At 39.6% G+C, this 25,546-nt stretch overlaps 2 long non-coding RNA genes across 2 annotated transcripts; both read right to left on the bottom strand.

The window, feature by feature from the left end:
* Positions 1-7,206: 7,206 nt before the first annotated feature.
* LOC141646032 (uncharacterized) lies at positions 7,207-9,652 on the bottom strand. The gene is made up of 3 exons (XR_012545296.1): positions 9,469-9,652; positions 9,264-9,371; positions 7,207-7,489 (listed from the first exon to the last, which is right to left on the bottom strand). It is a non-coding gene; the product is annotated as an uncharacterized LOC141646032 (long non-coding RNA).
* Positions 9,653-13,462: 3,810 nt separating this feature from the next.
* LOC141646031 (uncharacterized) lies at positions 13,463-15,822 on the bottom strand. Its single transcript, XR_012545295.1, has 3 exons — positions 15,638-15,822; positions 15,433-15,540; positions 13,463-13,655 (listed from the first exon to the last, which is right to left on the bottom strand). It is a non-coding gene; the product is annotated as an uncharacterized LOC141646031 (long non-coding RNA).
* Positions 15,823-25,546: the final 9,724 nt, after the last annotated feature.

The following is a 25,546-nucleotide window of genomic DNA, read 5'->3' as shown; positions in this document are numbered from 1 at the left end:
TGAAACTTGAAAATTAAAGAGAGGAGATGAGGAAACTTCACTTAGGTGGGTGCCTCTCGCCCGCTCCAACTAGCTATGAAGTAATCTTCTAGAGATCGACATCATCTCCTTCTAGATCGCTATCCCATATCTCCTTTGATGCATCACTCATACTTGGGTCCATGAACTCGTCCTCTTCACTTTCAAGCTCCACCGTGTCCCCTCCGCAAGAGTTGTTGCTTCCCTCCTCTTGTCTCCCGTTTGCTCCTTCATTTGCCCTCTCCGAATTGGGGAAAAGTAGGTCCATTTGAGCCCATGAGGGAAATGCTCCTTCCTCACTAATCTTTCCCTTTTGAACCATATCGTGGTATTGAGGATAGAGTGCATAGTAAATGTCCACGTTGGTTTCGTATTGGCGGAAGTGCAAATCTTGTAGAATTCCCGTGACAAAGTCGTCACGGGGAAGGATGAAGGGGTTGGGATGGTTATACGGTTGATAAGGAAATGGGTAGGGAGGCACTTTGATCTTCTCATCTTGAGATTGTTGCTCTTGTTGTTGTTGTTGGGGATTTGGAGGTGGTGGTGCTTGTCTTGGTTGGGTTGGGTTTGGAGGGATGAGGTAGGATGGGATTGGAGACAAAGGTCCTCTTCTCGGGGAAATTCGTGGTAGGCCGGTCATCGGTAGATATATCGGATCACTTCCTTTCGTTAACCACTTGATCCGCTTATCAATCCCCTCAAGGGTTATCCAATGATAATGAATGAGAAGAAGATCTTCATTTATCCTCGCGTTTCCCGAAAGTGGAGCATACTCATTATTCTCGTTGAATCTCGGATTGAAATGCTTCACAAGCCTAGTAATGAGTCCTCCATTCACAATGTGTTTCATCCCGTCATCATCACCATTCCTAAACTTTGCCCATTTCTCGAGTAACACTAGCGGTGCATTGAAGTGGTACACACTTATTCCTTGAATATTGAGGTAGGATTCCATAAACACAAGGTCTAATTGGTTCACGATCGCCGGGTCTCGGCGAGCAAAGAGGGTGCCCGAGAGGAACCGGTAAGTGACCCTTAAGATTGGATTTTGAATATGAAAAGCGAGACATTCCTTGTTGTGTATGAAGTCCCGGTCGGTCATGGCCCTCCACAAAGGTTCAACACTGTATTTCTTTGGCTTCGATGTTCGGGTAGGCGTAACATCGAGTCCAAGCACATTTGCGAATTCTACAAGGGTCATCATTCTTGGGACATTTTCCAACCTAAACTCTATGCATATTATTTTGTTCAAGGTTGTAATCTTCAAAAAGCTCAAAAACTCAAGCACAAGAGATCGATAAGTTTGCTCATACATATGGAAAAGGGTGGAGAGACCAAATACTTCAAAGAGAGCTTCCACTTGGTGATAAATCCCAAGTTTCCTCAAGGTATCATGACATAAAAACTTAGTGGGAAGAATATTCTTACTTAGAAGCCGGTGGAAGACTAATCTTTGCACATCATTGACAAATTCCACATTTGAGAAGTCATCAAGCCTTGTAAGATCTACAATCTCTTCATGCTCCCTTCTTAATGTGTTGACATGGGAGGTAGAAGAACTTCCCCTCATCCTTGGTCTCCTCTTATTCCTAAAAGAGGATCTCCTTGGTGCCATTCCTTGATTATTGAGCTAGATTCTTCTGATTTGTGAAGGAATAAAGATGCTCCTTGTAAATTGAATGTTGCCTTTGGAAACCCTAGAAAATTGGGGCTTTTTGATTTTGTGGGGTTAAAGAGTGATTTGGATATGCTTGGGAGTTATAAGGAGGTGGGTTTTATAATGCAAGTGGAAGGAAGGGTGATGTGTCACTAAATGTGTGGTGGGGTGTAATTTAATTAAGAAAAGACGGGTCAAATCACCGCGGGAAGACGGGCGGATTCGAGCAGAAGACGCTCGGATTCAGGCTTCTCGGGCCGGGCGGATTCTGGGTAAGACGCCCGGATTCTGTCACAGCTAACTTTCCAAAAATATGACGCCACAAAGATGGGCGTCCCGAGTATAAGACGCTCGGATTCTTCAATAGCGGGACGGGCGTCTTCTGCTGAAGACGGGCAGATTCCTTTCCAGGGATTTTTCTTGAAATGCACAGGTAGAAAGACGGGCGTCTTTCTGCAAAGCCGGCCGGATTCTTCAGGATGAGCGTCTTCCCTTCTGAAACGCTCGGATTCTTCTTCAGTCCCAAAATCTTCAAATTCTCAGCTTAGCAGGATGGACGGATTCTTCTCAGGACGCCCGGATTCTAGCAAGACGGCCGGATTCCAGGGAACACGCACGTGTTCAAGCTGTGAATTCTTCCTTTGACTTTCTTTCCTCTCTTAGATGATTCCTCACACTTGAAAATTGGTTCCTTCCTTCATTCAAAATTCGTTAGTGACCCTCCCTCACTTACTCTCATGAAAAGAGCTTATGTTTATTATTAAAAAAATGCAATAAAATTATAAATACAAGTTAGAGGGTTAGTATATTTACAAGTGGTGGTTTAGGGAGGACTCCACCAAACTCTCCCTTTGTTGGTTCTTCCAAGGATGAGAAGGCCCGAGGTAGGTGACCTCGACCTCTCCAATAAACGCTCCTTCATAGTATGGCTTCAATCTTTGACCATTGACTTTGAACTTGCTTCCATATTCCGCCTTGAGTTCAAAATCTCCATATTTTCCAACTTCGGTTATCACATAGGGACCCATCCATCTAGAGTTCAACTTTCCCGGAAAAAGTCGGTAGCGGGAATTGAATAGAAGGACTTTGTCCCCTTTGTGCAAGGCCTTTTGTCTAATTCTCTTGTCATGGAGTAATTTCGTTCTTTCTTTGTAAATCTTTGCATTTTCATAGGATTGTAGTCGGAATTCCTCCAACTCTTGAATTTGAATCATCCTCTTTTGACCACTGAACTTGAGATCAAGATTAAGTGCTCGGATTGCCCAAAAAGCTTTGTACTCAAATTCGATTGGCAAATGACATGCTTTTCCATAGACAAACTTGTAAGGGGAGGCCCCTATGGGAGTCTTATAGGCCGTCCTATAAGCCCAAAGAGCATCATCAAGCTTTGTGCTCCAATATTTCCGGGTCTTGTTCACAACTTTCTCAAGGATTTGTTTGATCTCTCTATTTGAAACTTCAACTTGACCGCTTGTTTGAGGATGATATCCCAAGCCGGTTCTATGTTGAACACCATATTTGGTCAAAAGAGATGCAAGTTTCTTCTCATGGAAATGCGTTCCTCCATCACTTATGATTGCTCTAGGAACTCCAAATCTTGGGAAGATTATCTTCTTGAAGAGCTTGGTGACCGTTTTTGCATCATCATTTGGAGTGGCAATTGCCTCCACCCACTTTGAGACGTAGTCTACGGCCACAAGGATGTATTTATTCCCATTGGATGTCACAAAGGGACCTTGATAGTCGATCCCCCAAACATCGAAGATCTCCACCTCTAGAATGCCCCTTTGTGGCATTTCGTTCCTCCAAGAGATATTCCCCCGTTCTTTGACAAGCATCGCAATGAATGATGAATTCTCTTGTGTCTTGAAACATCGTAGGCCAATAGAAGCCCGATTGAAGAATTTTTGCAACGGTCCTCCTTGCTCCATGGTGCCCACCGTAGGGTGATGAGTGACACCCTTCCAAGATTCCTTGGACTTCCCATTGAGGGATGCATCTTCGGTAGAGCCCATCACTACATTCTTTGTAGAGGTTTGGGTCGTCCCAAAAGTACCTCTTCACTTTGAATAGGAATCTCTTCCTTTGGTTGTGGTTCAAATTTGGAGGGAGTACTCTTCCAACAATATAATTAGCATAATCGGCAAACCATGGGGTGATGTGCCTTTCGAGTTGTGTTTGAATGGCCATCAAAATATCGTCGGGAAATGAGTCATTGATCGGGCTTTCTCCATTTTCATCATGAAACCGGATCCTTGACAAGTGATCCGCCACTACATTCTCGGCTCCTTTCTTGTCTCTTATTTCCAAGTCAAATTCTTGAAGAAGCAAAATCCATCTCAACAACCTTGGTTTCGCCTCCTTCTTTATCAAGAGGTGTCGGAGAGCACGGTGATCCGAAAATACAATCACCTTGGATCCAAGCAAGTAGGAACGGAATTTGTCCAAAGCATAGACAATGGCAATAAGCTCCTTCTCGGTGGTATCATAATTCATTTGGGAGGGATCAAGAGTCTTGCTTATATAATAGATGGCGTGAAGAGCTCTTCCTACCCGTTGGCCAAGAACCGCTCCAACGGCGTAGTTGCTAGCATCACACATAATCTCGAATGGTAGTTCCTAATTTGGAGGTTGGATGATCGGTGCCGAGATTAGTGCTTCCTTGATTCTATTAAAGGCTTCAACACACTCATCAGTGAATTGGAATTGGGCATCTTTAAGCAAAAGTTGAGTGAGGGGTTTCGCTATTTTTGAAAAATCCTTTATGAAACGGCGATAAAAACCCGCGTGACCGAGAAAACTTCTCACCCCTCTAAAATTCACGGGGGGTGGGAGTTTCTCTATCACCTCAACTTTAGCTTTATCGACCTCGATGCCCTTTTCCGAAATCAAATGACCCAAAACAATTCCTTCATTGACCATGAAGTGACATTTTTCCCAATTTAAAACAAGACTAACATCTTCACATTTTTGCAATACAAGAGAAAGATTATGCAAACATGAGTCAAAGTCCTTTCCATAAACACTAAAATCATCCATAAACACTTCCATTATGGTTTCTAAGTAATCGGAGAAGACACTCATCATGCATCTTTGGAAAGTGGCGGGGGCATTACATAAACCAAAAGGCATCCTCCTATATGCAAAAGTACCATAAGGGCATGTGAAGGTGGTCTTATGTTGGTCATCCGGGTGTATAGGGATTTGGAAGAATCCCGAATACCCGTCAAGGTAACAAAAGAATTTGTTGGAGGCTAACCTCTCAAGCATTTGGTCAATGAATGGTAGGGGGAAATGATCCTTTCTTGTTGCGGAGTTTAATTTCCGATAGTCAATACACATACGCCAACCGGTGATCATCCTTGTGGGTATTAGTTCATTCTTCTCATTTGTTACTACCGTGGTACCTCCTTTTTTAGGCACCACTTGGACGGGGCTAACCCACAAAGAGTCCGATATGGGATATATGATTCCCGCATCAAGTAATTTCATAACTTCTCCTTTGAAAACTTCTTGCATGTGGGGTTTAATCATCTTTGAGGTTGAATGGTAGGTCTATGGTCTTCCTCTAGATGAATTCTATGCATGCAAAAGTTGGGACTTATCCCCTTAAGGTCATCTAGACTATAACCTATAGCCTTCTCATGTTGTTTTAACACATCAAGCAATTTTCCCAATTGGTTCTCATCAAGTCTATCATTAACAATCACGGGTTTGGTCTTTGATTCATCAAGGTAAGCATATTTCAAATTTGGGGGAAGGGGTTTTAAAGTAGGAGTTTGTACCTCACTTTCCTCCTTTGGAGTTTCATTGAGAATTTGCTCCATCTCCATTAGACATTCCATTCTCATAGCATATTCAACTTGTTCTTCATTCTCATCAACCTCATCATATTCAAATTCCATGATGGGTTCCTCTTGCTCTTGAGCTTGTAAAATATCTTCTAGGATATATTGCTCATCTTCTATGGGTTGACATGCTTCCACAAGGATGTTATGCACTAATTCGGATTGTGCATGAGTAAGTTCTTTGTTAGCTAGAGCGGCCTCAAAAAGATCCACTTCCAATTCCCAATACATATTTTTAGCCTCACTTGCTTCCAAGGCTTCCAATGCTTGCATGGGATCTTTGAAGAAAGGTATACTTAAGTGGTCCTCTACAAAACAATCTATAAGGTCCATCTTGCAAAATATCGAACAACTTGAAAACAATTAGAACAAACCTCGAGGAGTTTTACTTCCCCAAGGCAAAGAAAGACACAACTAATAACAATATAAGAAAATCTAAATCAAGTTAACACCGTCCTCGGCAACGGCGCCATTTTTTGGTCGGACTAAATCTTTTCGGTAACTTGTCGTTAGGAGCACCTAGACCAAAACACAATTTATAACTTCACAAACAACTCTACAATTAGTAAAGAGGCAAGTAAAGGTCGGATCCCAAGGGACGGGAATTGAGATGAGATTTCTATTGAAACTAGTGGTGTCTTAGGGGTGTCACAATTTGGGTTGATGTAGAAGGTCACTAAACTAAATAGCAATGAAAATAAACAGGCAAGATGAATTAAAAGGGTTGTAAACAATTGATAAAAAGCACTAGGGTGTCATGGGGTGATAGGGGATTCATGTGAATTGATCATACAAACAAGTTCTCAAATTATAAGCAAGCAATTATTGTTGTGATGGATTGAGTTGGGTTATATCTTACAATCCTAGGAAAGTTTGGGTCCCGGAGCCGAATCGATTAGATTGTACAACACCTACAAGTCGACTTAGTCTTCCCTACTCAACAACATGCATGGTCTAATGACACTCGAGTTGGTTTATGTCTTACAAGTCTCATTGAAAAGATAGGTGATGGGTAAAAAATGCAAGGATTCATAGGCTCGCATTTCATCAAACATAACATGTGCATGAGTTGACATCAAAACAAGCAAGCAAATAAACCATGAAAGCATATTAATTTAAGCATGAATCATTCCCCATGTTGGTTTCCCCTAATTACCCATTAACCCTAGCTAGGTGACTACTCACTCATTATCATGTTGATCATGCTAGCAAGGTTGTCAATCATACCAACAAAATGAAACATGATGAATAAATGAAAGTAATTAACAATAATTAAAAAGGGATTAAGAGGATTATACCTACTAATGATTCCAATAATAAAACAAAGAATAAAAGAAGTACTTGATGCTTGATTGAGAGGTTGTCAATCTCCCAATAATAACCCAAATAATCTTCAATTACCCAAAATAAAGGATGAACAAAGGAGAGATTAAGGAAATAAAACTTGTATTAAAACTTGATTAATTGTTGATTACAAAACTAAAGAGAGATTTGATTGATATTAACTACTCTAAGAATTGATAAGAAAAACATGCTCTTCTAATTAGACTAATGGGGTATTTATAGTGGAAATTAGGTGGATGCATTAGGGTTAACTGTGACACCCTTAAATCTAGCCTTAATTATATACGTAAATTCTACAGAAAAACTGGTAGGATATGTTTGTAAATGGTTCAACTAGTCCAAAACCTGCAATTTCAAAAAAATTTTCTAACTAAACCATTCACAACCAATTCCAACTCAAGAAGAGTGTCATAACCCTGCAACAGCTGATAAACTAACTTACATATATAACTAAAGACGCGGAAATATAAGGATACAAACCAAAAATAGAAAGCGAGACATATGTCCCTTCAAATTATATACAAACCAAAAGTGTAAAAGGTTTACTAATAAAATAGCCAAAACTAGGTCCAAGGTTCCTTGCTCACTAGCCGTCTGTGACCCCCAACAAAGCATCAACAACCTGTCAATCGCATTTTATACAAACACGAAAGCCACAATTCAGTGGGGAGTAACTTCGAGTCCTCCCAGCCACGAATCGTCAAAATTAATGTAACATGTAATGTAACATGTAAACAATTTGATAAACCATTTACTTTTCATGTATTCTAACAAATGACCCCTAAACTGACCAAACTAACTATCATGTGAATCATATAACAAATTGTAATCCAAACTCTATCAACCATAGCCGGCTTGCATCTCACCCTCTATGATTCATAGAATCATCAAACAAGAAAGGGCAATATATCAAAGACAGGCATAAGTTCTTAGTCCCGTCAATAGTCACTTTGTAACTCAAGTCTATACCACGAGGTAGGGAAGGTAATCGAACCGGTATCTTGGCTCGGCGGTTACTATTAAGAAAACATGGCCAAGAGACAACACAACCCTAGCCTAAAATCTTCGCAGACCTAGACATGCGGATACACACCACCGCACCCAAGACTCACAACTTTTTTAAAACAAAGTGAAGTGAGTACCCTAAGGACACCACCGAAGGGTCGGCTAGTACTTAAGCTGACCCCATACTATCAAAATTAGTACCCGAGGTCATGCCCCAACTTGGATAAACATCCACTAGTCGGAACACAAAGGCTATCAAGCGTGAACATATACTCGTCGGGAGACTATAAAGACCTATCTATGATGAAGGCCGAAATACTCACCTAGGACCTAGTCACAAATAGTCCCACTTGAATATTTTAGCCCACACCACCCAAGACTCACCACATAAGTCAAGTAAGACACCCACTTAACCTTAAGAGGGCAAAAAGTCCTACTTACCAACATAAATTCTAACATTCTATCATGTGAAAGCTATATAAATGTCTATTTACAAAAGATACAATCCCATCAGTTCCTCAATAAGAATTCAATACTAATTTCCAATCCTAGCAATTATAACAATATAAAAGGCTTTAGGGAAAACTAGGGCCATTACTACAAAATAAGAAGCTATTTAAATTCAACTAACTAAATAAGAAACTATTTAAATTCAACTAATTACACATGTGAAATAGAGATATAATAAATGGCCTAAAACAAGAAAAAGGCCGATTATCTAATTCATTCAACCGAATTTTTACCCGCAACCCCACCTGCGGCAGTGCACGGGTCAAATTGCGGTGACCAATCACTCAATTAATCGACATCGCATCGATCAAAGGGACTAAGGCTCGGTTTTGGCACAATCAACAAAACATTTCAATTATAGCTATAAAATTCATTTTGAGCCTATTAATTACCATTTCATTTTGTAAATTATCCTAACATGTGATAATTGTCAATATAATATAATTTTTCTACCATTAGCATAACTTTTAGCTACTTTTATGATTCTCTTAACAAACTTAACATGTATACTCATTCTAACTATATCCATGATGAACTTAAAATGACGGACAAAGCATGGAAAACCGCGAAACAAGCAACGGACCGACCCGGGCCAACCCCAAGACCGGCCGGGCTGCCGTGGGGATTCTGCCTGCCGCTGCTGCCGCCGCACCATTTCTTCTCTTTTTTTTTTTTCATTTTTATACATTATAAGACCGTCTGAAAATTAATTAATCGTCCCCAATTCAACTTTGATAATTTAAACTACCAAAAGGCACAAATTAAGCTTGCATGCAACTAAGTTTAACATGTGAAAATTACTACCCAAACAAAAATTCACCAAACATACAAAAATCAAAAACATGTGACGATCTTTCGTCGAGTAACTCGAAATATGTTACCTTAAGCTAGAAAATGAGCAATTAGTCCTCAAAACCGAAACCCTAACCACAACTAACCGCTATCCTCTACAATATACGAGTCCCCGAACTCGTCTTCCAATCCTTCACCTAAATAAACAATTAAAACACAATAATAAGCATCAAAACCGAAAATACCGAAATATAGTCTTAAAATAACTTAATGAAAATTGAAATTAGAACATACTAAGTCGTAGATCGTGGCGAGGGGATTCCGGAAAGGTAAATTTCGCGAAAAACGGACAAGAAACGAAGGATTTATGACGATTTTGAGCTTGAATTATGAGAAATGGTGTTTTGTGATATGTTGAGGATGATGATGAACAAAATCAGAAAAAGGAAGAATAGGGGGGAGGGGATGCCGCGCGTGAGAGAAGAAAGGAGGAAAAAGTACGTGCGGGATTTTTAGTCGGGATTTTTAACGAGTCGGTTTTGACTCGTTTCAATAATAATTAAATCCGTAAGTCAAATGCAAATTCCGTCAAGTCCAAAGTCTTTAAACACGAGATTACAATAAAATTGAGTATTCATTCGACCCATTTCCAAATTCGTTTACCCAACGTTCAAACGAATTGTCATTTTCCCCCCGATACGCCCTTATTTCGAAATAAAAGATTTTACACGGTTTAAACTATTTTTAAACATTTCCAAACTATCAAAATAAATACTTTTCTTCAAAATATAATAAAATTATATTTCTTTGAATTATTTTTACTTTAAATACATTATTGTCAAATTTTACTTGATTAATTAATTATTTTCGAAACATATTAACGGTCCGAAATTTACGGGGCGTTACAATCACCCCTCCTTTTAAAAAGTTTCGCCCTCGAAACTTAGAAGGAGAAATTATAGTTATAAGAAAATATAGATATCTTTTCAATGAAACGGTGATACTCTTGTTGATCAGACAAGAACATCCATATTCATATCAAGATATAAAAATATTTCTACACCAATAAATGTGAAAATCCATTATTGGGACGTCTCCAACAACGAGATTTAACATTCACTAATGTTAAAACCATTGAAAATCATAAAAGCCTTTTCAACCTTTTAGTTTAAAATTCTATAGTAAGAATACTATCTTTACTAAATATGATTATACAAGGCTTAGAAACTCGGAACAAAAGCAAGAAAAAGGAATACCTTACGGAAATAAATCAAAATTTCATTTCCAAATCCTTAAAAATAGGTTAGGTTTGCAGAAGTGACATAAACTTTCAAGAATGAATCGAAACTGGTAGCTTGAAATATTTAGAAATTCCCCGAAGTGAAAAGTAACTTAGACCTCATAGGAGCAGGTATGCTAAAAGGATTCAAGCTTAACTAATAAAAAAAAAACTATGATGAATTTTATGGGGTAAGAATTGAAGTCATAATTACAAGGATGTCAAAGATAGAGTTTCATAGGTTACCAACATCAAACTTACGAGAGGAGTATGATGATGTAAGGAAGAGAGATATGAGCGGTAACGCTCATGATCAAGGAAGAAGGGAGATTAGACACCAAGGAAACGCCAGACACTCATATCTCCAATAGCAACATCACTCCCAAGAGTCTCCTCAATCGCTTATGTTACTTCTTCCTAACATATTCCCTGGAACAAGATATTTCACTATAAGTGTGATCTCAACGCTCCAAATTCTCAAACATCCCGAAACGACTTTCACAAGCCTAAGGTCAAGACTTCCAACCAAGCTGTATTTGTATCCCACTAGTGTCAACTATGGGTTCCTCAAAAAGTAAACCTTCAATCAAGAGTCCCAATACCATGCTCTAAACTCCAAGAGAAGGTTCCTCAAAAATTCCACAAGGTTCTCATTTCAAAACAAGGTAGTAACATACCAACCTCAAATTATGAAAAATCAATAGGATCTCAAGTTTCTCTATCCTTTTACTTATTAAGGATTCTCAAAAGCAGAACTACACCCAGCTCCAACATTGTCTCATCTTCTCAAGCACTCAATGCGACCTCAAGGTCTATAAAACTATAGGATTAACAAATTCTTCTCAACACTAAGTCTCTCTAAACTCAAGAACTCTCAAGAGTCAACTAGAACGCCAAATCACATCACCAAACCATTCTGGTCATCAACATCCCCAAGGAGTATTCTTTCAAATTTGATATCCTAAACTTACTTACCATCAAATTCTCAAGGTATAAGGTCATAATTGTAACAACACTTTATCACCTCAGAGTTTCTAAAACCATAAATTGAAATTAGGTTCCTTAGCCTAACAATTGGTGTCATCCATACCATTACCCTTTCTAGTTACCAAAACAAGTGCTAAGACTTCCCAACAATGTAGCTTACTCTCACTCTCATAACATACTTCAAGTAGTAATCAATATCACCCTCTAAAACCAACAAATAATCCCACATTTAACATTTCCCACATGATGACATATACACTATCAAACCCTCATATCCAAAATGATTATGGAAGCCCAACCCAAACTCGGCTACTTAGTCAAACCTATATCCTCAAATCACATCTTACAAACTCTGTAAACATGGTCAACAGGGTACCAACTATACTAAGGAGGTAAGGAGTGATAACGGAATAGAGTAACAAGAAAACATTTCGAAGGGTGCATGCATCTGACAAGTTAGGAAACTAAGGAGTCAGACCGTAAAGACAACGGTTGACAAAAATAAGAGGTATTCGAGTTAAGAAGATATCTCGGGAAAGAAGAAGATACGTAAAATTTAGCATAAAGACAAGGTTCAACGATCGTTAAAGAGAAGGAAAGGAGAATAGAAGCGACACAATGAAAGGGTTACCGCTTACTAAACACTCATCAAAGCTTATGATCGATATGATAAGGTTACTTCACTAAGGTGCTCAACAAAGCCCTAAATGTCTACTACATCGTAGGACTAACAAGGATTCCACAATGGTAAGTATTCCTCAACTCAATTGATTCTAAGAGCCAAAATCAATTCACCACACAAATCCATTTGTTACCATCCATGTCCCAAAGTATCTCCTTTACAATTCTCGTCATTGAACTTCACTTACTATGTCATCTCCAAGTACCCTGGCTTGTTTACTCCATCATCTCACCACTTAATACTTCTAGTTTCCGATACCATAAATTGGAATCACATCCTTGAACTCACGAACTATATCGAACAACATTCCACCAAAATTCCCAAATTCAGATATGTTTTATAAGGTCAACAAGGGCTACTCTATACTAGATTTGGTCAACTTAAAAGGTTTAACAAACTAACTAATTCCGAAGTACAATACCAATCCATTAATCAACATCAATGTCCTATTGTATTCCTTTCAAGGCCCACAAGGATTAGGGCTAACTATCATACCTTTAATTCTCCACAAGAAATATCGAGACTCTCAAATGGAGTAGCTTAGGTTCATTCCATCCTATGTTCTAAGTTAGTACCCATACTGAATCATCTATAACAAACAAGCTCTCTATAGACATAAATCCCAAGGTATTTTCTCAACTCACTAAACTCTCACATTAAGCACAACTAACAAGATTAACCAAAGGATCCCAAGTTATATTCTCCTATACCACTCAAACCTTAACCAATCAATTTCTCAACTCGTTCACGCCCTCCAAAGTTACATTCTCTCAAAACTGGGTTCTCTTGGACAAGGGAACTATCCTACGGTATAAAAGGAAAGTGTCCACATGGACTTTATTATAAGAAGAAGACGAACCTAAGATGAAACGGGAGAAAGAATTGAAAGGTAGTTACCAAGGCGAGAGAAGAGGAATTTGAAAGACGAATAAACAACGAGATTGGAAGACTAAGGTAAGATTGCATTATCTACTTCTATTGGAGAGCCATCTTACAAAAGAGAAAATTAATTAGTACCTAACAATTAGCAATCACAAACAGACTACCACATAAAATCCTAATTCTACCCATCCTACCCTTCTCTCAAGTATATTATTCAAAGGTCAAGTGATTCTAAGTGGGGTGCACAAACGTGCATCGGGAGCAATAGGCTCTGATACCAACTGTGACACCCTTAAATCTAGCCTTAATTATATACGTAAATTCTACAGAAAAACTGGTAGGATATGTTTGTAAATGGTTCAACTAGTCCAAAACCTGCAATTTCAAAAAAATTTCTAACTAAACCATTCACAACCAATTCCAACTCAAGAAGAGTGTCATAACCCTGCAACAGCTGATAAACTAACTTACATATATAACTAAAGACGCGGAAATATAAGGATACAAACCAAAAATAGAAAGGGAGACATATGTCCCTTCAAATTATATACAAACCAAAAGTGTAAAAGGTTTACTAATAAAATAGCCAAAACTAGGTCCAAGGTTCCTTGCTCACTAGCCATCTGTGACCCCCAACAAAGCATCAACAACCTGTCAATCGCATTTTATACAAACACGAAAGCCACAATTCAGTGGGGAGTAACTTCGAGTCCTCCCAGCCATGAATCGTCAAAATTAATGTAACATGTAATGTAACATGTAAACAATTTGATAAACCATTTACTTTTCATGTATTCTAACAAATGACCCCTAAACTGACCAAACTAACTATCATGTGAATCATATAACAAATTGTAATCCAAACTCTATCAACCATAGCCGGCTTGCATCTCACCCTCTATGATTCATAGAATCATCAAACAAGAAAGGGCAATATATCAAAGACAGGCATAAGTTCTTAGTCCCGTCAATAGTCACTTTGTAACTCAAGTCTATACCACGAGGTAGGGAAGGTAATCGAACCGGTATCTTGGCTCAGCGGTTACTATTAAGAAAACATGGCCAAGAGACAACACAACCCTAGCCTAAAATCTGCGCAGACCTAGACATGCGGATACACACCACCGCACCCAAGACTCACAACTTTTTTTAAAACAAAGTGAAGTGAGTACCCTAAGGACACCACCGAAGGGTCGGCTAGTACTTAAGCTGACCCCATACTATCAAAATTAGTACCTGAGGTCATGCCCCAACTTGGATAAACATCCACTAGTCAGGAACACAAAGGCTATCAAGCGGTGAACATATACTCGTCAGAGACTATAAAGACCTATCTATGATGAAGGCCGAAATACTCACCTAGGACCTAGTCACAAATAGTCCCACTTGAATATTTTAGCCCACACCACCCAAGACTCACCACATAAGTCAAGTAAGACACCCACTTAACCTTAAGAGGGCAAAAAGTCCTACTTACCAACATAAATTCTAACATTCTATCATGTGAAAGCTATATAAATGTCTATTTACAAAGATACAATCCCATCAGTTCCTCAATAAGAATTCAATACTAATTTCCAATCCTAGCAATTATAACAATATAAAAGGCTTTAGGGAAAACTAGGGCCATTACTACAAAATAAGAAGCTATTTAAATTCAACTAACTAAATAAGAAACTATTTAAATTCAACTAATTACACATGTGAAATAGAGATATAATAAATGGCCTAAAACAAGAAAAAGGCCGATTATCTAATTCATTCAACCGAATTTTTACCCGCAACCCCACCTGCGGCAGTGCGGGTCAAATTGCGGTGACCAAATCACTCAATTATCGACATCGCATCGATCAAAGGGACTAAGGCTCGGTTTTTCGGCAATCAACAAAACATTTCAATTATAGCTATAAAATTCATTTTGAGCCTATTAATTACCATTTCATTTTGTAAATTATCCTAACATGTGATAATTGTCAATATAATATAATTTTTCTACCATTAGCATAACTTTTAGCTACTTTTATGATTCTCTTAACAAACTTAACATGTATACTCATTCTAACTATATCCATGATGAACTTAAAATGACGGACAAAGCATGGAAAACCGCGAAACAAGCAACGGACCGACCCGGGCCAACCCCAAGACCGGCCGGGCTGCCGTGGGCCTGCCCGGCTGCTGCCGGGCTCGCCGCACCATTTCTTTTCTTCTTTTTTTTTTTTCATTTTTATACATTATAAGACCGTCTGAAAATTAATTAATCGTCCCCAATTCAACTTTGATAATTTAAACTACCAAAAGGCACAAATTAAGCTTGCATGCAACTAAGTTTAACATGTGAAAATTACTACCCAAACAAAAATTCACCAAACATACAAAAATCAAAAACATGTGACGATCTTTCGTCGAGTAACTCGAAATATGTTACCTTAAGCTAGAAAATGAGCAATTAGTCCTCAAAACCGAAACCCTAACCACAACTAACCGCTATCCTCTACAATATACGAGTCCCCGAACTCGTCTTCCAATCCTTCACCTAAATAAACAATTAAAACACAATAATAAGCATCAAAACCGAAAATACCGAAATATAGTCTTAAAATAACTTAATGAAAATTGAAATTAGAACATACTAAGTCGTAGATCGTGGCGAGGGGATTCCGGAAAGGTAAATTTCGCGAAAAACGGACAAGAAACGAAGGATTTATGACGATTTTGAGCTTGAATTATGAGAAATGGTGTTTTGTGATATGTTGAGGATGATGATGAACAAAATCAGAAAAAGGAAGAATAGGGGGGAGGGGATGCCGCGCGTGAGAGAAGAAAGGAGGAAAAAGTACGTGCGGGATTTTTAGTCGGGATTTTTAACGAGTCGGTTTTGACTCGTTTCAATAATAATTAAATCCGTAAGTCAAATGCAAATTCCGTCAAGTCCAAAGTCTTTAAACACGAGATTACAATAAAATTGAGTATTCATTCGACCCATTTCCAAATTCGTTTACCCAACGTTCAAACGAATTGTCATTTTCCCCCCGATACGCCCTTATTTCGAAATAAAAGATTTTACACGGTTTAAACTATTTTTAAACATTTCCAAACTATCAAAATAAATACTTTTCTTAAAAATATAATAAAATTATATTTCTTTGAATTATTTTTACTTTAAATACATTATTGTCAAATTTTACTTGATTAATTAATTATTTTCGAAACATATTAACGGTCCGAAATTTACGGGGCGTTACATTAACTAAGGGCTAAACTAGTAATTACACTTTTGAGATTTGAGTAGGGAAACGCCGGTATTTTTCGAAGGATGGGCATCTTTCATTGAAGCTTGAAGAAACAAAATCTTGCTGTCATGGAATCCGTGCGTCTTAGGCACGGGACGGCCGGATTCGTGAGTCTCTGCCCGGGCGTCTTTGGGAGAAGACGCACGTCTTCTGGTAGCTGCTGCCCGGGCGTCTTTGAAGGAAGACGCACGGATTGTGGTGCTGGGGACGGGCGAATTCAGGACAATCCGCACGGATTGCTCCTCAGTCTTGTTTCTTCTTCTTTTCTTCCCTTTTCTTCATAAAATCCTTGGGGATTTCCTTGGGGATGCAAGGATCTTTCCTCAACATTGCTCATCTACTAAAATATGTACAAAGGCCTTCTAATCTTGTCTCTCCTTGATGCTTGGTCATTGAATTCAATCAATTTAGTCTTATTTTGCCATGAAAATGCAAGGTTTGCACTCCTTTCCTACCAAGGACACAAAACCTCAAAGAATATGCAAAACAAAGAACTAAAGACAATAAATGACCCAAATATGCACTAAAAAGCATGGGAACAAGGCTAATTCGGGGACTAAATATGCGCTAATTATGGTCACATCAGCAAGCGTCTGGTTCTTGAGTGTCAAGCTTCATGGACATTTCATTTAGCAAAGAATCCCTTGTTAGACTGGTTGCTCCACTTTCCAACATACGAAGCGATTTGCTTGCGAGAAAGTAAGTTCCAGATGCAGCATCTTGATCCTTGCGGTCAACTACAGAAAGATATATATCACTCCCCTTGTGAAATTCCTTAAGGTATACCATTGCAGCCCTGCAAAAAGGACAAATACAAGTGAATATAAAGAATATGTGGAGATCTTTTACAAGTCGGAGAGAAATTATAATCATAAATTTCAGAGAGAAGAAGACATAAAAGTTCTACAAATTCCCTCTGCAAGACACCTCCGCAAGCAGTCAACAAGCACACCAAAACTGTGCCGCCTGCCCAAGAAATTCAAGTTCAAGTTACAACATTCAAGAGAGAACAAGTCGCAGTGACCCTCTCAAGAGTACAAATCGACACCTCCTACAGAGTGCATACAACCTCTACAGGTGTCATTCAAATACAATGTTCGTGCTTCTACTACAAACAGCGTTTACGTAGTCTACTACGGTAGTTAGAATCAGAGGATACATTAGAGATTGTACACATAAACTTTCTAATATTAATAAAAATTCATTTGTTTCCTATTTTGTATTACATTTATTTTGCGATACAAAATTTGCTGTTACAGCGGGCAAGGGAAAGACTATGGTCTCTATTCATGAGACGGAAGTGAATAGCCGCCACCATACCCATTTTCTTATGCTTGTCTATCCTCAAGCTACTCAAAAATTCCCAAGTGAGACGGGGATAAGTCCGTTCCACCATACCATACATCCCCTTTATTCCAACACCCTCAAATAATGACTCGGTTTCCTTATCTAAACCTATACTACGCATAAAAGTGCGACAAATCCACCTAGTCGGGGTTAGGGGCAATTCTTAAATAGGACGAACTTACTTTTTTGATTTTGCGAGACAAACTCAACGTCGGGAAAATCAGGATCCGTGTTGGTGTCGGTTGCCATTTGAGCCACAAGTTCGGCTTGAGCCCTTGCTAGATTGCCTCTTGTTCTTTTGGCGGCCATTGTTGGGTGATTGCTGAAGGTATGAAGGACTTTTGTGGGTTTTGGGTGGTTGATTGAGGGAAGAAAAATGGGGAAGTTTTGAAGATGAAGAAGAAAGAATGAAAGGAAAGGGTTTCGTCGTATGTTTTAATTCGAAATCTAGGGGTTTTTACCGGTTGGGGGACCGGTAACTGGTGTGCCGGTAGGGAATCCCTATCAGATTTCCAAAAATTTGAATTCTTTCCAAAATAAAAACAGCTCGCTACTGGTAGAGCTGCCGGTAGCGGGGGAACCCTCTTTCTCCATTTTCCTTTATTTTTCCTCAGAACAGGTGCTCCCTACCGGTGAGTCGGTTGCCGACCTACCGGCAAAGTTCTCCTTCTTCCAAATTCTTCGTGGTAAGTACAAATTGGGTTCCTCTACCGGTGAGCTGGCTGCCGGCCTACCGTTAGAGGATTCACCTTCCTTCAGATTTTTCAATTTTTCTTCAATGGGGATGCTCCTACCGATGAGCCGGTTGCCGGCCTACCGGCACCCCCCCCCCTTCACTTCACTTTGTCATTTTTCTTCCAAAACAAATAGTGCTCGCTACCGGTAGGCGAATCAAGGGCGTGAAGCCACTCCCGCAAGTGACTCCACTCAGCCGAGGGCGCACCTCACAAACCAAAGACGAACAAACAACAATGAACAGCAACATCCAATCCACACCACCATCAACGATACTAGAACCAACTATTTAATACAAATGACACACTAGACCACCATCAGCACTTAGTAGGAAAACCTACCTTTAGCAAACCGCAGCGATTCTGCGCACGACCATAAGACAACAAGCAATCACCATGACCACCTATAACAACCACCATAACCATCTATTACTACTACCATAAACACAACTGAAACCAAGGGAGACGACGATGATGATGATGATGACAACATACCTCTACCAAGCAATCCGGCGTCAAGACCGCTACCCGACTCATGCTTCCTATCCCCATGGTGTCTCCACCTTCAAAGGCTCCAAAAGGGTGACTCATGGTGAAAGAGAAATGATATGACGACATCTAGGTTTAGGAAAAAAGAGAAAGAAATGATTTGAGTTTCACGATAACACGATTTATAATTCCCCGCTGAACTCCCATTACTCGATCGAGTAAATAACTTACTCAATCGAGTGACCTCTACTCGATTGAGTGGCTAAGCTACTCGATCGAGTAGCCTCCGCTAGATCGAGTACCACGAACTCAAAGCCGAACAACATCACTAGGTTAACTCGTAAGGTTTCCGAAGGTCTAGATAAATGTCTAAGGTCAGTCAACGACGGTCAACAGGTCTCTAAAAGAATGGGTATTACAGTCTTCCCCGCTTAAAAAGAACTTCGTCCCCGAAGTTCAACTCATCCTCCCCCACGATGAAAGGCAGAGATGAACTAAGGCAACTCACAACCATCCATCCCGACACGAACAAACTAAGGTTATGAACGCCCACCCCTGATCATCATCATCTACCTTAGTACACATCATCCAACACAACTTCCTATCAAGTCGTCAAACCTACATTATACACGAGAACAACCAACACAACCGTTGCTTCCACTTATTTCTATCATTACGCAAGTATGAACCAACACAAATATCCATTTACTAATCCATCCATCAACTATTTATCAACAACAATTAGTTATCAATTACCAAGATGCAATAACTTATCAATTACTCATATCACAAATAAATTAGCATGCACTTTAAATTTATCCCACAACGTTTATATTATTCCTTTAAATCATTTATATTACTTCAACAATGCAGCAACAATTCAATTACTTAACAATGTTGCGAACAATTACTCGAAAACGAAATACAGCAACATGATGAATTTGACCACCAACAACCAACAATTATTCAACAATCACTAGCAATTACTCAAAACAACTCATCTAAATACTATAAGATTGTCATAATTTTTGTCATTTTCCCATGCGACATTACTCTTCCCCTCTTAAAAGAAACTTTGTCTCCGAAGTTCACCTTCAAGACAAACTACAACTATTACACGAGGCATTAACTTTTATTCTATATGGATATTATGAATAAATTATGCTATGCGTTGAGACTCACAACGAACATGGTACGTCATTAACATTACATAGATATGAACTTTGCATACTAAGACCATATTAAAATTGAACGACACAATTACACATTCCGTTAGCCCATTATTATACACGACATCGATTAATTTCTTACGCGGCATCACAAAACATGCAACAAGAATTATAACCACCATGTAACATGTTATTTGAGGAAATTCAATTTGGCATCCAACAAGTGTGAAAGCACAAAATCATGATTACATCGTATAAACTGTACTTGAAACACGACAATGTCATTACCAACAAAAACAAAGGAACATATTATCAACAAGGTACGCAAGCACGAAAACCCAAACAATTTTAGAATGAAACAACCTGCATACAGAGGTACTCGATCGAGCTAAGAAGCCACTCGATCGAGTTAAGGTTACTCGATCGAGTTCATTAGCTACTCGATCGAGTACGTCGAGTCCAGAGAGCATTTCTAACTCGTATCTGCCGTTACTCGATCGAGTGAGGGGCACTCGATCGAGTAGCCACAGGTCAAATTCTCCTAAATTCCTACGTTGCAACACCATGGAAACATAATCAAGTCAGAGTTTCATTTCCGACACTAACCACCTGCATAACAAGTTTCAAAATCATCCAAAATATGGCCTTATGGCCAAATACAAACCAAAGTATATCAAAAGTACCAACCAACCAAGTACCGACTAACTACAAGTCCATGGAAACGAAGATAAAACAAAAGAAACAACATCACTCCAAGGCCGACTTCTCCATCTCCTCATCTCTGCCTCCTCCCCTGGATGTGCCAACTCCAGTTGTACCCTCACCTGTGGTAGCACCTATACCAGAGTCTGCTCCCACTCGCCATAGTGCCAAGCAACCGTGGGGATAACTCCTGGGGTCCCCCCATGTAGTCGGATCCACACCAAAGGAGTGAAAGACTCCACTGTCATCCCCAACACATCTCCACCACACCAGTTGGGCCGAGGCGGTCCCAATGCCCTGCACATATGCCATCTCGTGTAGCTTCCGGAGCGTCAAAGTGGCAGATACCCTATCTGTGAGTTCTCTCACCCGCATCTCAGGACTAAAGAACGCAGGGTAGCTGGAAAACTAATGATGTGGAGGCAGGGGCTGCTCTGGCTGGTTCTCAACAACTCTCTCCCTCACCCGTCTCGGACCCCTCCCCACTCTAGGTTGTCGATCCTCAGGTCTAGCCTGATCCCCATTAGTCGGCTCTTGCATCACATCTAAAATACCATCATCAATGAAATAGTATTGCTGAGTAGGAGTCTCCTCATCATCATCTGAGTCCGGCGCCAATACCGCCGCCACCAAAGGCTCAGTCACAGGAAGGTGCTCGGGGTCAGGTAGTCTTTTCCAGCTCATACCCCATACTCTCCAAGCCAACCCACCAGCCTCCAAACTTCTCAACCATTTATGGTTGAGGAAATAGTCTCGGTCCAAGGTAGGCACAAAAGGAGACATAGGTGTAAGAGCCGAGGAGGCCTCAACGGTGGTCAAACGCTCAGCTAACCGTGTGGCAATGGCACCATAACTCAAGTACCGGGTCCCAGAGGTGGCCATCAAAGCTAGGCTACCACAGACTATGGCCGGGGCACAGTAAGAAACTCTCGGGGCTCGGGTGGGGTTGAGATAAGCAACTAGCAACATCACCTCATGAGAGTTCAACTTACATCATTTCGGTCATAGAGCAGGCAGGTCAAGGCATGAAGAAAGATCTTCAAAGTGACATGTTAAATGTCATTTATCATTATGTTACTCGAAGTGGGGGCGTTCTTGCCGGTAAAATAAGGCATATAACTACTAGCTCCACACTCAGTCAGGATGTCCCTAAGGGATCCCTTCTCCGGTCGGGCAAGGCCAAGGTGGGTAGCAAACATGTCCATGGTCAAGAGAAAACTAGTGTTCATGAGACGGAACTGTACGCTCTTAGCTGCCGCATCATAGGTGAAAGAGCTCATGAACTCCAAGGTCAAGAAAGAGTATGAATGCTTCCTAAGGCGATACAAACCAGTCAAACCCAAGGTCTCAAAGATATGCCTCACATCCGTCTCTACCTTAAGGTCCTCAAGTATTGTTGTGTCGATACAACGGGTTGATTTCATGTGACGTTTCTGTAACTAAAAAAAACCTCTCTTTGCTTAAAGTCAGTAAAGACAATTGTAGGATACTCGGGAACCGCTGGAACAGTGGGTCGCTGACTCCCCTCCCCAACTTCGGGCTCAGAAGCCTTTCCCCTCTTACTCTGACGGATGGTAGCTGCAGGTCTCGACATCTGTTTCAACATACATTTAGGCACACAAACGGACACTTACTTGAAGAAAATAAACGTTTCATGTACACTTATGGACAGGGGCGGATTTGGGGGGGGGGGAGTGAGGGCACGTGCCCTCACGTGACAAAAAAAAAAGAAAAAAGAAAAAAAAAGACGACAAACACAAACCACAAACAGAAACATCAAGACAACCATAAAATAGAACCGCAAAACAACTAAACAAGTCTTCCTGACGATAAAGTAATAAACACAAACCACTATCCACACCTCACACCTGCCGTCCTACCGCCAGCCGCCGGCCTGTATTTCCTCCGACCGTCACCGGTCACCGTCTGCCTGGCGTCTGAGTTCTGACCATCCACCAGTCGGCAGTCGCGGTACAGGTATGTGTTCTCAGTTCTTACTTCTCAATTCGATTAATTTGTTGTTGATTGTTGATTAATTCGATTAATTTGTTCTTATTAGTTATTAGTTTTGATTAATTTGTTCCCCAAATTCAATTAATTTGTTCTTATTACTTATTAGTGTTATTAATTTTTTCCCCAAAACCTAGATCCCAAATTTGTGAGTTAGTATAGCTTAGAATTTGTTATTTGTTTGTAGATTGAATCAACGAAATGAATAGCTTACCATACTTGTGGAGTCGGAAGTCACAAAAAACCACATCGTCCTCTTCTCCGTTGTCATTAGAACCTCAAAATCTCCCTAATCAAGAAGAGCAAATTAATGATGAGCAAATTAGTGAGGGGGAATCCGATAATCCATCAATTCAAGAGGGCAATCAAAGTGATCATGAGGGTAATTCACCAACTCAAGAGGGTAATCAAAGTGAAGAGTACAATGTTCTTCCTCTTGATCCTCCACATGATCCGGGAAACCGTAAGCCAATATCATCTTACCGGGTTAATGATCGAGATGCCTTGAGAAGGATATATATCGGAAAAGGTCCTTGTAGACCTAGACCAAATGGTGAATTTCCTCAAACTTTCCAAGGTAATAAAATGCGTCGCTTCAAAGTTCTTTGGTATGATAAGTATGATTGGCTAGAATATAGTGAGAAAAATGATGCGGCATTTTGCTTTTGTTGTTACTTGTTCAAAGAGCCTTCAAGTATCCCGGGAGCAAATGTGTTTGAGAGTGGAGGGTTTAAGAATTGGAAAAATGCGTTGGATAGATTTAAAAAACATGTTGGGAAAGGTACTAATAGTTCTCACAAAGTAGCTAAACAAAAGTATGAGTTTTTCATTAATAAGAAAGTATCAATAATAGAGATAGTTGAAAAAGTAAGTGATGAAGCTAAGAGTCTCTATAAATGCTGTTTGTTACGCTCTCTTTCTTGTTTAAGATTTCTTTTGAGGCAAGGTCTGGCATTTAGGGGACATAATGAAAAAGCAAAGTCAAATAATAAGGGTGATTTTCTTGAACTTTTGGATTGGCTTGTCCGCTATTTTTTTTCTTACTGTGCCCCCCCCTCCCTCCCCCCCCCCCCTACCCAAATCCTGGATCCGCCACTGCTTATGGAGAAAGGAACAACAATGTAAACTAGCTTTCATCAAAACAATCAAAAATTATTTTTAAACATGCTATTCCCATAATTCATAAAAGACGGTCTTATGGCTTTCAAAATACGAAAATTGCAACATCAATTAATAAATTAAGGTATTAATCCCTTCAAATATAATTTCACAAAAAGGTAATCATCACAAAGATTTGGGGCGAATTTCAGTTTGGGGTACTTTTAAGACGAGTTTTAAGACAAAAGTTTGGGTAAAACTAGTCAAAATCAACACTAAATTAAATATGATACCCACAACATACATTACTCAATTTTCCCTCCATACCCAAAAGACAAACAAAAATTTAATTTGTAACCCAAACCCTAGAAATTTCGGTCAACATATATGTTCTCACATTGGTTTGATTTTTTTCTATTTCTAGCATCAATAATCAACAACTAGCGCAATTGTACCAAATTACAACAAATGACAAACAAAATCCATGAGTATAAATCAAATTTTTCAGAAAATCTAACACTTTCATATGGTTCTAATCTATTAAAAACAATGAAAAAGATTAGCATTCTTACCTTGAATGATTAGCAAGAAGAAAACAAAGAAATCAAGCACAATTTCACCAAGGCGTTGAGAGAAAAAGGATGATGATAGAAAATTAGGGTTTAGAGTATGAAGAAATAAGAGAAGAAAGAGGTTGGAAAAGTATAAGAATCCCGCGTTAGTCCGGGTACTGTAGCACTTACTCGATCGAGTAAGTTGGGTACTCGATCGAGTTGGAGCTACTCGGTCGAGTTTTCGCTGGCAATTCCAACGTTTTCGATCTAATAACCTCATAACTAGATCGAGTAAGGCTACTCGGTCGAGTAGGCACTCGTACTCGGTCGAGTAAGGTCATGAACAAGGTTAGAAGTTACAAGTTCGGTTAACGATTCCTGCAAAACAACAACTCGTGTCGATTCCAAAGTATATTTGGAACTCGTCACTGACTATTTCATCCAATTACGTTACGTTAATACTAACTCAAATGTAACACAACTATTTCACGCCCTTTCAACTCACGTAATTGTGCTTCTGAAAAATTTAAACTAGTGGAATGATTAAAAAACCCTAGAGAGAGAAACGATGGAGAACTAGAGAGAGAAGCCGCCTTCGATTTTCGAGCTTATGGCTAGGAAATACAATTTGCAAAGACAGGGGGAGATGCTGCTGCGAGGAAGGAGTGTACCATGTTCAAAGACTTCGTCAGTAGAAGAGCCAAATCAGGAAACTGTTGTAACTCCTAACCCTAATGAAACTAGGGCGGGACCAGATGTTGATGAGGAACGTAAGACTAAAAACATTCATGAGATCAATGGTATTCCAGAACTAGTGGTAGAAACTGATGAAGAGGAAGAGGATTGTGATGATGATACTACTGTTAATGAGGAGGATGAGGAAGTAGTACAGGAGACAGCAGAACAGAGTACTCCTATTGTTGAAGATGAACCAAAAACAGAGACTGATGACATGTTACAGACACAACTGGAGGATGTTGAAGAGGAGATTGGGTATTGGAGTCAGGCGGTAGTATGCTTTATATTAGGGGGAAATCCGCCATATGGGAGGTGGTAGAAGGATTCATAAGACGAATTTGGACAAAGTTTAATATAGACAAAATCTCTTTCATGCCCAATGGGATATTTTTGGTGAGGTTTAAAACG

This window comes from Silene latifolia, chromosome 3 (assembly GCF_048544455.1).
Source record: "Silene latifolia isolate original U9 population chromosome 3, ASM4854445v1, whole genome shotgun sequence".
Taxonomy (NCBI): Eukaryota; Viridiplantae; Streptophyta; class Magnoliopsida; order Caryophyllales; family Caryophyllaceae; genus Silene; species Silene latifolia.
This window is presented reverse-complemented; position numbering and strand designations above follow the sequence as displayed.